This window comes from Eleutherodactylus coqui, chromosome 2 (assembly GCF_035609145.1).
Source record: "Eleutherodactylus coqui strain aEleCoq1 chromosome 2, aEleCoq1.hap1, whole genome shotgun sequence".
Taxonomy (NCBI): Eukaryota; Metazoa; Chordata; class Amphibia; order Anura; family Eleutherodactylidae; genus Eleutherodactylus; species Eleutherodactylus coqui.
The window spans coordinates 11,862,745-11,877,418 of NC_089838.1; the positions used below are offsets into that span (position 1 = coordinate 11,862,745).

Consider the following 14,674-nt stretch of genomic DNA (forward strand, 5'->3'; position numbering starts at 1 on the left):
AGCATCACCCATTGTTTTCAATGGGGCTGAAAAAACAAACAAAAAAAAAAACAAATTCCTACTTCCCTGAAGTGATGGAAGGGGTTTCCCTGCCATACAAAATTTTGTATCAAAGCTAGAGGCGGTACAACAGGGTACTAGAGCCTCCATGCACCCTGTATCACATCTTGTATCTAAGCTAGAGGCGGTACAACAGGGAACTAGAGCCTCCATGCCCGTATCACATCTTGTATCCAAGCCAGAGGCGGTACAACAGGGTACTAGAGCCTCCATGCACCCTGTATCACATCTTGTATCTAAGCTAGAGGCGGTACAACAGGGAACTAGAGCCTCCATGCCCGTATCACATCTTGTATCCAAGCCAGAGGCGATACTCTAGAGCCTCCCTACAAGCGGTCGGTTCTCCACAATAAATTCCCCCTTTGCTCTGATATTGTAATCACGTCTAACAATGTTCCAATCACACAGAAAGTTTCCTTCCTTCCGACAACTTCTGGGGGGGGGGGGGGGGGGGGGGGGAATTGGTTTTTGGCAATGAGTGTAGTTGATGGGCTTTCTATGACCTCCCGCACATAACGACATTATTCAGTAGTGAGGATCAGACGGCAGACATTACTCCTCGGTGTATAAAACAATCTGAAGGCATACGGCGCTGCAGATAACTGGCGCACCATTAACCCCTGCCCTGCCTGACAATGGCGAATGTTATGGGCAAGAGCTTCATGGCTCCTCCGGGCACAATGTCACACTAAACAGAACGTTGTCTGACTCCTACAGTGATGAACGGCGCCCGCGGGGACTGTAAGGCGATGCCCGTGTCATTGGCGACTCCGTACTGCTGCAGGAAAGGTCTGCAATGCTACGCGGGAAAAAAAATAAATAAATAAACCCGCCTGCAAACAGCTGACAGAACATTCAGAGGGCTAAGTACTGCAAATGGGATTACAGCTGCCGAAAATAGTGCCAACCTAATCTCAGCAGCACAAGGAGGGCATCGCGGGCAGAATATGTGAAGGGCCATTACATACAATAATAGGTTGCGTCACTTGTATGTGAAGTCGCCATGTAGCCCGGGGGTAGCGGTAGGGGCACCTTTAAGGTCTCACACCTCCCCAGACTTGTCTCCAATGCGTAAGTGATACATAGCGGCCTCAAAATTTTGGTTTGAGCTCACGAGTCATTTGCAGGATGAATGGAGGGAAAAACCAGCTGAAGTCATCTGACATTCGTAGGAAGTATGCCACAGTGAGTATCCAATGTCATTAGGGCCAAAGGAGCCCCAGGAAGCATTACCATATGGGAATAAATGCTACTTGTGACTCTTCCTCAGGTGTAGGATAGTGTAGATTACATGGCCGGGCCTTTGAATTATCGGACGCTTCCACCTGCAGTAAAGATGATTGTCGTGGCATACACCGCCATATGTAATCTTTGGACGGGGATTTAGCATTGAACATTTTTAAGTAATTAATCCAATTAAAGGTCCGGTCTCCTCAGATGCCCTCACAGGTTACATACATGAGGATGGGAGGGTGCGGAGGTTGGGGAACCCTTCGCCTCACCGGGTCCTGATGTATATAGTACGGACTCTATAACAGTGTACCAGAACCTGCAGCTCTATCACTAAACTACAACTCCCAGCATGCCTCGACAGGCATGAACACACGATGGGTGCAGTAGTCCACAACAGCTCTATAGTATAGCTAGGACTTTGCGGTCAGTTCATACTGCTGCAGATCAGCGTCAGCAATAGTATCCAAAACCGCTTATCCCCGTCCACACCGCTAAGTTTTAGGGAAGGCGAAGGATGGAGAACAAACCTGGACAAAGTTTCTTTGCAGCAACCACCCGCCTGCAGGGATAACGGCAGGAGGCTCGAAATCAATGGTGAATACGAGGGATCAACTATGGCGCACGCCGCAGAAAATAATGGCGGAAGCGGCAGTAATATTCACGCTCGGTCACGCCGTCCACTGATCAGTCTACAGGCTGAGAGAAGGGGAAGCGAGACACTGAGTCACAACCACAGGCTGCATCCAGAAGTGTGAGAGCGGACGGGCGACCACAGCACAAGAAGGGGCTTACCTGCAAAGCTCAAAACGATGAGTTGCTTGTTCATTGAACATGCCGGGGGTCATAGAGATGGGGCGGGAGGGAGGTAGGGGGTGGGGAGGCTTTCAAGGGCCCTGAAAGGACATAAATTATCCAGTACACTGATGTGCCAAAACTCATGGGACAGGGGCTTAAAAAAAAAAAAAAAAAAAAAAAAAATTGTATAGGACCCCTTTAGTCTGGTGAAGTGCAGCAACCCGACGTGACATCAAGAGGATGGAAGACGACTATCCCATAAATGCTCACTTGGGCTTATGTTGGGTGACCGTGCCAGCCGCACTATTAGTATGAACTCTCCAGAATGCTCCTCCAACCATTTCTGGACAACATAGGCCCGATGGCACCGTGCATTATCCTGCCGGACTATCCCATCATTGTGGGGGACATGAAGTCCATGAAGGACACCAAGTGGTCACCAAGCAGTAACACGTAGCAGGCGCCGGTCAATGATGTGTTTAGGTGTACCACTGGACCCAACCCATGGCATGAGAATCCACCCTACCAGTATGAAACCACCTGGCCTGCACAGCGCCTTATAGACAACTGGGGTCCACTGCTTCCCATAGTGCAAAATCTGGGGCGCTGGAAAGGTCAACCCCGCAGTGCCATACATCTAGGTTGGTCACTATCAGACCTGCCTAACCCCATTACCGTGTGGGGCGTTCCTAAGCCGTCCCCCGCGGTAACGCCACTTCCTATTTTAAGGAGGACGTCATCTACGTAGAGATAGCGTTCTACTTCTATCACAATGGCGGGCATTCAGTTACAGCAGAACTTTCCTGTAATAGGATCCCTTGAAGACTAGCGCCCCCTTTTTACAAAAAGGTAGCCCCCAAGGCTATTTGGTAATTCTACATCAACGATTGAGTTATGGAGCAGTTATCCACCGCTGTGGGGTCCATTAGCCCAAATGGGGTCCTGATGACGCCGCCACTAGAACTACTGCTGCACATGGAGCGGACAGCGCTGGGCCTGGGTGCACTGCCCCTTTAAGAGGGACGCCATAGCCTCCTACAAGAACAAAGTTTCACATGTTCAGCAACAACAAGATCTCCAGTGACCCGAGAGGATAAGATAGGGGTTGTTTAATGTCTGTCAAGGAAACAAAGTAAAACCCAAACTAACTGCTACAAAGTCACCAAATTACAAGACTTCCCCTTTCAAGAGAGGAAAAAGGTCCCAGAGTGAATCCGGTCACCCCCCACCAGAGCGAGCGCGTCACGCTGAATGAGAGCCGGCTATATATAAATGGTCCTTGCAGTTTCAGCAACTCTGAATCAGCCGCACACGGGACCCCGACAATCAGGATAAGCAATGTATGTACACAGTGACTCCACCAGCAGAATAGTGAGTGCAGCTCTGGGGTATAATACAGGACGTAACTCAGGATCAGTGCAGGATAAGTAATGTATGTACACAGTGACTCCAGCAGCAGAATAGTGAGTGCAGCTCTGGAGTATAATACACGATGTAATTCAGGAGCAATACAGGATAAGTAAGTATGTACACAGTGACTCCACCAGCAGAATAGCGAGTGCAGCTCTGGAGTATAATACAGGATATAACTCAGGAGCAATACAGGATAAGTAATGTATGTACACAGTGACTCCACCACCAGAATAGTGAGTGCAGCTCCGGAGTATAATACAGGATGTAACTTGGGATAAGTAATGTATGTACACAGTGACCACACCAGCAGAATAGTGAGTACAGCTCTGGAGGATAATACAGGATGTAACTCAGGATCAGTAATGTATGTATACAGCGACTCCACCAGCAGAATAGTGAGTGCAGCTCTGGAGTATAATACAGAATATAACTCAGGAGCAGTAAGTATGTACACAGTGACTCCACCAGCAGAATAGTGAGTGCAGCTCTGGAGTATAATACAAGATGTAACTTAGGATTAGTAATGTATGTATACAGTGACTCCACCAGCAGAATAGTGAGTACAGCTCTGGGGTATAATACAGGATGTAACTCGGGATCAGTACAGTATAAGTAATGTATGTACACAGTGACTCCAGCAGCAGAATAGTGAGTGCAGCTCTGGAGTATAATACAGGATGTAACTCAGGATCAGTACAGGATAAGTAATGTATGTACACAGTGACTCCACCAGCAGAATAGTGAGTGCAGCTCTGGAGTATAATACAGGATATAACTCAGGAGCAATACAGGATAAGTAATGTATGTACACAGTGACTCCACCACCAGAATAGTGAGTGCAGCTCCGGAGTATAATACAGGATGTAACTTGGGATAAGTAATGTATGTACACAGTGACCACACCAGCAGAATAGTGAGTACAGCTCTGGAGGATAATACAGGATGTAACTCAGGATCAGTAATGTATGTATACAGCGACTCCACCAGCAGAATAGTGAGTGCAGCTCTGGAGTATAATACAGAATATAACTCAGGAGCAGTAAGTATGTACACAGTGACTCCACCAGCAGAATAGTGAGTGCAGCTCTGGAGTATAATACAAGATGTAACTTAGGATTAGTAATGTATGTATACAGTGACTCCACCAGCAGAATAGTGAGTACAGCTCTGGGGTATAATACAGGATGTAACTCGGGATCAGTACAGTATAAGTAATGTATGTACACAGTGACTCCAGCAGCAGAATAGTGAGTGCAGCTCTGGAGTATAATACAGGATGTAACTCAGGATCAGTACAGGATAAGTAATGTATGTACACAGTGACTCCACCAGCAGAATAGTGAGTGCAGCTTTGGAGTATAATACAGGATGTAACTCAGGATCAGTACAGGATAAGTAATGTATGTACACAGTGACTCCATCAGCAGAATAGTGAGTACAGCTCTGGAGTATAATACAGGATGTAACTCAGGATCAGTAATGTATGTACACAGTGACTCCACCAGCAGAATAGTGAGTGCAGCTCTGGAGTATAATACAGGATGTAACTCAGGATCAGTATAGGATAAGTAATGTGTGTACACAGTGACTCCACCAGCAGAATAGTGAGTGCAGCTCTGGAGCATAATACAGGATGTAACTCAGGATCAGTATAGGATAAGTAATGTATGTACACAGTGACTCCACCAGCAGAGTAGTGAGTTCAGCTCTGGAGTATTATACAGGATCTAACTCAGGGTCACTACAGGATAAGTAATGTACGTACACAGTGACTCTGCCAGCAGAGCAGCAGAAACCAGTGTCTTTGTGCGAGTCATACTTAGGAGGGTGGTGGAGGCCCTTAGATGGTTGGGACCGCTGGTTATTTGCCCCTTTTGAAGTCACTATAATGCCACCTTGATGGCACTTTCAGATTACCTTTCAATTTCTATGCAGGTACTTAGTGATTACATATATGAATGACACCAGAAGACAATAGCACCACAGCTGCATACATTTCTGAATCTCCTTTTTCCCCTCCTCTTGGATGTGTAATGGCTCTTCACATAGAACACAATGCATATAATTGCTTTATATACGCGGGCGCACTCCGCCGCCATAGAACAAGGAATCGAACCGCAGCCGAGCGGCCATTATTCTCTATTGCGTGAGGAGCTCTTTCTGCTGAGCGGCAGCGGCGTGTGCTCCAGTTATTACAACAACAGGTGTGTGATACTAGATACGTGCGTGATACCGGTTAGCGTGGTGGATGCCGCTACAGCGCAGGGGGCTGCTCTTCGGGGGGCTAAGAGAAACAAGGACAACGCTATTTTATCTGATCGGACAGCCATTCAAATCAGCTATAAGCCGCATTAAGCGGCGCCGTCCTGTAACTAGCGATCCCCACCGATCCTGGCCGTCCCGGGATGACCTTAGAGGAGGTCCACCACGTGCATTCAAGTCAACGGGACTGTCGGAGACAACCAGGTTCAAGCGCTCCGCATACCCGGACAGTCCCAATGAACGAAGTGGAGCGGCGGTGTGCGCAGTCAACCTCAGGATGGGTCATCAATGGTTGGACAGCGGGGTCCACAGCTCAGGATCTCCACTGATGGAAGAGGCCACAGTGCTCGGGCGTCCTTCTCAGCCTGGGACGCCATGTTCGTCAGTCACGTAGCTGGACGGCAGCCCAGTCTCATTCAAGTGAAGACGATAAGCGGCAAAAATCAGGTAGCCTGGCACCTGGAATGACGAAAGTGACAGCAGTGCTTACCCGAGCGCCGCTCCCACTTCAATCAGCTTGCTTCCCTGCTCTTTGGGGAATTAGTTCCGCGAACACTAGGCGACACCACAATCACACGACCCGTCGCAGGCGTTACGCGCCCGCCAGTTAATTGCATTAGTAAAGCAAATAAACGTGTTTGAGGAAAAAAGCCCGAGGGAAGAGCGGCCGGGAGACAGCTGATCTCCGGATTACACCCCCGATGGTCGGAGGTCACACAGCGTACAGGCGGCTTTAACCCCTCAATAACCGGGGCACACGCAGGTCCGACAGCCGAGGAACGCCATCAATAAGGTGATTGGTGATCAGTAGTAAGCCATCAGTCCGATGCCTTCCGGAAACATCAGGTGAGAAGGAAGGAGCAAACAGGCAACCAAGACAGCAGCGAGCCGCCACAGCCCGGACTCCAGGAGACCTCCGAAGTGTCCTGTGGTGCCCGCATGAGGCATCAGCAGCGAGTCCCACAAGTCTGGTCTATCGGTCAGTACGATTATAACGATACTCAGTGTATATAGCACTTTGAGTCACCTGATCGCCCATAGAGTATAATGCAATACCAAAGTATTACATTCTACTATGCATTCTGACAGGCATGGTTTGATAGGTAATTAGCCGTGGCAACCGACTGGCACCTCCCGATCCCATCGCTAGGGTTCAATTTCGAACCTAAGCATACCAGTTGGGGTATTTAAATGCCGTTGTCAAAACAGACAGCAGCATTTAAAGGGTTAACAGCCGCGTTCATGCTGATCACGGCTGTTCCCGCCCGGTGTCACATGTCACCCGATCCTGGTCCCACTCCATACAAACCCCGGAACGCCAGGACATAACTGCTCTGTGGCATTAAGGAAACCCGGTGCCATGAAGGGGGTACTTGTCTGTACAATGCTAGCAAGGTGGTACGTGCCACATCCACATCATGCCGGGAACCCAAGTACCCAGCAGAACACTGCCGCAGCATCACCCTGCCTCCACCAGCTTGTCTCCTTCCCATGATGCATGCTGGTGCCATCTCTTCCCAGGTAAGTGGCGCACCTGGCCGTCATCATGATGTCAGAGAGGACACGATTCATCAGACCACCTTCTTCCATTGCTGTATGGTCCAGTTCTGATGCCCCCTGTAGGCAGTTTTGATGGTGGACAGGGGTCACGTGGGTACACTGCCCCATATACAGCCAGCTGTGATGCCCGCTGTGACCTGACACCTTCCTATCATCACCAGCAGTCAGTAATTCATCCTCCAGTCACTCTTCTGTGGGACTAGACCAGATGGGCATCCTTCACCCCCATATCCATATTTCTTGGGCACCCGACGCCCCGTTGCCAGCTCACCTTCTTTAGGCCACTTTTCGTAGATACTAACCACTACATACCAGGAATGCCCCACAAGACCGGCCGTTCTGGAGGCGCTCAGGCCCAGTCGTCTGCCCATCACCACTTTGCCCTTGCCCCTCAGATCCTTACTTTTGCCCAGGTTTCCCGCTTCCACCACATCAACAGGACTGACCACTTGCTGCCTGATCTATATTCCCCCCTGACAGGCGCCATATATACAGTGTATACACAGGGCTGCACTGGTTTATGTACTGTAGTGTCGCCCTTCGTACCTACAGGACGCTCCTGTACGGGCGCTCTGCGGGGCTCGTAGGCTACAAACACAGGAAAATACCCTATAAACCACAGGCACATAAACACGGAGGAGCCGGGCACCATGTGTGCCAGCCGAGGAGGGAGAGCGCAGGGAAGCCTCCTCATACCAAGATGGTGACATCACTCCCTGCGAGGAAACATGGAGAGGCGTGCCGAGCGCAGCCTCCTACAACCAGTTGCTAACCAACATGAATCACAATTTACAGCGTTACTGGGAGGGGAGATGCTGCTGACTACACCGTCACCACCGCCCGGCCAGGCTTCACTGCAAGAGCACCGCTCCATGTGCTGGAATCTCTGGTCCGCACGGCGGGGAAGGGTTAGAGGACAGCCAAATATACTGAGCGTACGTACATTACCACCACCCACCCCACACAGTACAGGATAAGTGATGTACACAGTGACCCCACCAGCAGAATAGTGAGTGCAGCTCTGGGGTATAATACAGGATGTAACTCAGGATCAGTAATGTATGTACACAGTGACTCCACCAGCAGAATAGTGAGTGCAGCTCTGCAGTATAATACAGGATGTAACTCAGGAGCAGTACAGGATAAGTAATGTATGTACACAGTGACTCCACCAGCAGAATAGTGAGTGCAGCTCTGGAGTATAATACAGGATGTAACTCAGGGTCAGTACAGGATAAGTAATGTATGTACACAGTGACTCCATCAGCAGAATAGTGAGTGCAGCTCTGGAGTATAATACAGGATGTAACTCAGGGTCAGTACAGGATAAGTAATGTATGTACACAGTGACTCCACCAGCAGAATAGTGAGTGCAGCTCTGGAGTATAATATAGGATGTAACTCAGGATCAATACCGGATAAGTAATGTATATACACAGTGACTCCACCAGCAGAATAGTGAGTGCAGCTCTGGAGTATAATACAGGATATAACTCAGGATCAGTACAGGATAAGTAATATATGTACACAGTGACTCCACCAGCAGAATAGTGAGTGCAGCTCTGGAGGATAATACGGGATGTAACTCAGGAGCAGTACAGGATAAGTAATGTATGTACACAGTGACTCCACCAGCAGAATAGTGAGTGCAGCTCTGGAGGATAATACGGGATGTAACTCAGGAGCAGTACAGGATAAGTAATGTATGTACACAGTGACTCCACCAGCAGAATAGTGAGTACAGCTCTGGGGTATAATACAGGATGTAACTCAGGAGCAGTACAGGATAAGTAATGTATGTACACAGTGACTCCACCAGCAGAATAGTGAGTGCAGCTCTGGAGTATAATACAGGATGTAACTCAGGATCAGTACAGGATAAGTAATGTATGTACACAGTGACTCCACCAGCAGAATAGTGAGTGCAGCTCTGTAGTATAATACAGGATGTAACTCAGGATCAGTACAGGATAAGTAATGTATGTGCACAGGGACTCCACCAGCAGAATAGTGAGTGCAGCTCTGGGATATAATACAGGATGTAACTCAGGATCAGTGCAGGATAAGTAATGTATGTACACAGTGACTCCACCAGCAGAATAGTGAGTGCAGCTCTGGAGTATAATACAGGATGTAACTCAGGATCATACAGGATAAGTAATGTATGTACACAGTGACTCCACCAGCAGAATAGTGAGTGCAGCTCTGGAGTATAATACAGGAGGTAACTCAGGATCAGTACAGGATAAGTAATGTTTGTACACAGTGACTCCACCAGCAGAATAGTGAGTGCAGCTCTGGAGTATAATACAGGATGTAACTCAGGATCAGTAATGTATGTACACAGTGACTCCACCAGCAGAACAGTGAGTGCAGCTCTGGGGTATAATACAGGATGTAACTCAGGATCAGTACAGGATAAGTAATGTATGTGCACAGGGACTCCACCAGCAGAATAGTGAGTGCAGCTCTGGGATATAATACAGGATGTAACTCAGGATCAGTGCAGGATAAGTAATGTATGTACACAGTGACTCCACCAGCAGAATAGTGAGTGCAGCTCTGGAGTATAATACAGGATGTAACTCAGGATCATACAGGATAAGTAATGTATGTACACAGTGACTCCACCAGCAGAATAGTGAGTACAGCTCTGGAGTATAATACAGGATGTAACTCAGGATCAGTACAGGATAAGTAATGTATGTACACAGTGACTCCACCAGCAGAATAGTGAGTGCAGCTCTGGAGTATAATACAGGAGGTAACTCAGGATCAGTACAGGATAAGTAATGTTTGTACACAGTGACTCCACCAGCAGAATAGTGAGTGCAGCTCTGGAGTATAATACAGGATGTAACTCAGGATCAGTAATGTATGTACACAGTGACTCCACCAGCAGAACAGTGAGTGCAGCTCTGGGGTATAATACAGGATGTAACTCAGGATCAGTAATGTATGTACACAGTGACTCCACCAGCAGAATAGTGAGTGCAGCTCTGGAGTATAATGCAGTTTAATAGTGCCCGATATAGCAGAGCCGGGTTTGTTATTACAGGGCTACAATGATTATCATACAGTACCCCCATATTCCGGTAATGTGGAAGAACCATCCCAGCTCTGCTACATTCACACCGGTTGTCACATCATAAACATGGAGGTACAGAGCAGAGATTCCCATCACCGGGACGGACGTGTCGGACACAATCCTGCGGTAATGATACTAACGAGCCGTAACACAGCGCCGCCATCATACAACCTTCATTATCTGGCGGTCAATGAATCAGTCCTGGGATATGGAGGCGGTGGGTCTCCAGCTGAGGTAGAACTACAACTCCCAGCATGCCCTGCCAGCCACAGATACGGGATAGCGAGGGTAATATATACATAATAAATAGAGGGATGTATGAATGGAGGGGACAGAGCCAGCATATGGCACAGCTCATAGAGAGGGCGCACAGAGGGTTAAACATACATGTAGGAGCACACTACATACAACGCATCATACACCGCAGTACCTGCCGCTGCTCTCCGGCTCCACCGCTGCCCTCTCGGTTCCCTGTCAGGCGGGAGCTTCTGCAGCCTTCCCCGGCCACACCCAGATACCACGACTACCTGAAGCTGATTGGCTTACACTAAATCACGCCCCTGACGTCATGCTAAAGGCGGTGCTGAGTATATCCAGGCCTCGTTTCGAAGTGTCATGTGATAGAAAGACTGGAACGCAGTCACGTGATTCTTAACGCTTACACTGGATTTCACAATGACTGGGGGAGGAGAAAGCAGTGTAATGAACCTGTAATGATGTCCGGAGGGCACCCACAGTCTGGAATAGGCAGAGTGCCTCCATAATGATATCATCCAGGGTGCCACTGTAATGCCAAGCAGTTACACCAATGTGTGTTCAAATTAAATATGCCATTGTTCACCATGAAAACGTAACGGCCAGGGTGTCCCCACAGACTATAATGGCCAGGGTGTCCCCATAGTATCAGCCAGGGTGTCCCCATAGTATCAGCCAGGGTGTCCCCACAGTCTATAATGGCCAGGGTGCCCCCATAGTAGCAGCCAGGGTGTCCCCACAGTCTATAATGGCCAGGGTGCCCCCATAGTATCAGCCAGGGTGTCCCCACAGACTATAATGGCCAGGGTGCCCCCATAGTAGCAGCCAGGATGTCCCCACAGTCTATAATGGCCAGGGTGCCCCATAGTATCAGCCAGGGTGTCCCCACAGTCTATAATGGCCAGGGTGCCCCCATAGTATCAGCCAGGATGTCTCCACAGTCTATAATGGCCAGGGTGCCCCCATAGTAGCAGCCAGGATGTCCCCACAGTCTATAATGGCCAGGGTGCCCCATAGTATCAGCCAGGATGCCCCCACAGTCTATAACGGCCAGGGTGCCCCATAGTATCAGCCAGGATGTCCCCACAGTCTATAATGGCCAGGGTGCCCCATAGTATCAGCCAGGATGTCCGCACAGTCTATAATGGCCAGGGTGCCCCATAGTATCAGCCAGGATGTCCCCACAGTCTATAACGGCCAGGGTGCCCCATAGTATCAGCCAGGATGTCCCCACAGTCTATAATGGCCAGGGTGCCCCATAGTATCAGCCAGGATGTCCCCACAGTCTATAATGGCCAGGGTGTCCCCACAGTCTATAATGGCCAGGGTGTCCCCACAGTCTATAATGGCCAGGGTGTCCCCACAGTCTATAATGGCCAGGGTGCCCCCACAGTCTATAATGGCCAGGGTGTCCCCACAGTTTATAATGGCCAGGGTGTCCCCACAGTCTATAACGGCCAGGGTGCCCCCATAGTAGCAGCCAGGATGCCCCCACAGTCTGTAGCAGCCAGGATGCCCCCACAGTCTATAGCAGCCAGGATGTCCCCACAGTCTATAACGGCCAGGGTGCCCCCATAGTAGCAGCCACGATGCCCCCACAGTCTATAGTGGCCAGGGTGCCCCCATAGTATCAGCCAGGGTGCCCCTATAGTAGCAGCCAGGATGCCCCCACAGTCTATAACGGCCAGGGTGCCCCCATAGTAGCAGCCAGGATGCCCCCACAGTCTATAACGGCCAGGATGCCCCACAGTCTATAGCGGACAGGGTGCCCCCATAGTCTGTAACGCCAGGGTGCCCCATAGTAGCAGCCAGGATGTCCCCACAGTCTATAACGGCCAGGGTGCCCCCATAGTAGCAGCCAGGGTGTCCCCACAGTCTTTAACAGCCAGGATGCCCTCTTAATAATAACTACAGCGCACAGTCTGTAATAGCCAGGGTGCCCTCCTAATCATTATAAGAGTACCTCCAGAATCTATACTATCCAAGACACCTCCATAATGGTAACCAGAGTGTCTCCTCAGTGTGTAATAGCCAGGGTGCCTCCAAAGTCTATAATAACCAGGGTGCTCCCACAGTATCTAGTAGCCAGGGTGCCTCCATAATCATTACAACAGTACCTCCAGAGTCTATAATAGCCAGGACACCCCTATAATGATGACTAGAGTGCCTCCAAAGTTTACAATAGCCAGAGTGCCCCCATAAGGATAACCAGAGGGCACCCACAGCCTATTATAGCCAGGGTCCCTGCTAAATAATAACCAGAGTGCCTCCACAGTCTACAATAGCTGGGGTGCCTCCATAATGATAACCAGAGTGCCTCCACAGTCTGTATTAGCCAAAGTAAACTCCATAATGGTAACAAGTGCCCACACAGGATACCCCCATAATGATAACCAGAGGATCTCCACAGTCTGCAATATCCACAACACTAGATAGTTACAACCAGAGTGACCCCATAACAATCACCAGAGTACCCCCAAAGTGTGTAACACCCAGGATGGCCTCATAATGATGACAACGTGTCACCACAGTCAACAATAGCCGGAGTGACTCCATAATGATAAGTGCCTCCATAGTCAGTCTGTAATAGCCAGAATGCCCCCACAGTCTATGATGACAATTACAGAGACCCTACAGTGTATAATAGCCAAGGTGACTCCTTACTAACAACCAGCGTGTCCCCACAGACCAGGAGTAGCCTAGGAGTTCCCAATAATATAGCCAGAGCGCCCCCATAATGACAAGCAAAGTGTTCCTTAGTTAGTAAGGCCTCATTCACACGGGCTACAAAACACATGTATGTGAGGCCCATGGTTTCTGACACTGTTTTTTCGCCACATGTTGTACTTCATTTAGGTGGTAAAAATAGACCGATAGAATTTGTGTAGATTTATTAAAAGGGCCAAAATTGGGAAAATTTAGAAAAAATTGTTCTTTTTTCACATTTTCAACTGCAATATGTCAAATATGTGCAAACATACTGTATAAATTTTCGATGAGATAAATATTTCCATCTGTTTCCTTTATTCTGGAAGCACATTGGGAAAACTTTAGTTTTTTAAACCATTTAGGAGACGTACAAATTTAAAGGGGTTGTCCCGCGGCAGCAAGTGGGTCTATACACTTCTGTATGGCCATAATAATGCACTTTGTAATGTACATTGTGCATTAATTATGAGCCATACAGAAGTTATAAAAAGTTTTATACTTACCTGCTCCGTTGCTGGCGTCCTCGTTCCCATGGAGCCGACTAATTTTCGCCCTCCGATGGCCAAATTAGCCGCGCTTGCGCAGTCCGGGTCTTCTGCAGTCTTCTATGGGGCCGCTCGTGTAGAATGCCGGCTCCGTGTAGCTCCGCCCCATCACGTGCCGATTCCAGCCAATCAGGAGGCTGGAATCGGCAATGGACCGCACAGAAGCCCTGCGGTCCACGGAGACAGAGGATCCCGGCGGCCATCTTCAGCAGGTAAGTATGAAGACGCTGGACTGCCGGGATTCAGGTAAGCGCTGTGCGGGTTGTTTTTTTAACCCCTGCATCGGGGTTGTCTCGCGCCGAACGGGGGGGGGGGGGGTTAAAAAAAAAAAAACCCGTTTCGGCGCGGGACATCTCCTTTAACATTACTTATCAGCATTTTGAGGAACACTTTGTTTTCCTGCACCAAGCCAAGTTTGCAAAGGCTCATAGACGTCAGAATGATAGATACCCCCACAAATGACCCCATTTTATAAACTACACCCCTTAATGTATTCACTGAGGGGGTCAGGAGGATTTTGACCCCACAGGTTTTTTTTTCAGGAGTTAATGCAATTTGGAGGAGAAAAAATAACATTTCATATTCTTGCAAATATGTCATTTTAGAGACAGTTTATTTTCTAAAGTGCACATGAAAATGAGGATTTACACCCCAAAATGGATCTCCCTGTTTGTCCCGTGTTCAGAAACATACCCATTGTGGCCCTAGTCTTCTGTCCATATGCACAATGGGGCCCAAACCCAAAGGAGCAGCC

General features: G+C 48.8%; 1 protein-coding gene across 2 annotated transcripts in view; it reads right to left on the reverse strand.

The window, feature by feature from the left end:
- Positions 1–10,927, reverse strand: part of PACSIN2 (protein kinase C and casein kinase substrate in neurons 2) — a 79,784-nt gene extending 68,857 nt beyond the window's left edge. The window contains exon 1 of one of the 2 annotated variants that reach the window (XM_066590358.1): positions 10,842–10,927. The gene's annotated coding sequence lies outside the window, so the exon portion shown is untranslated. The remainder of the gene's footprint in view (positions 1–10,841) is intronic. The other variant, XM_066590359.1, reaches the window with a different exon arrangement.
- Between the last annotated feature and the right edge of the window lie 3,747 nt (positions 10,928–14,674).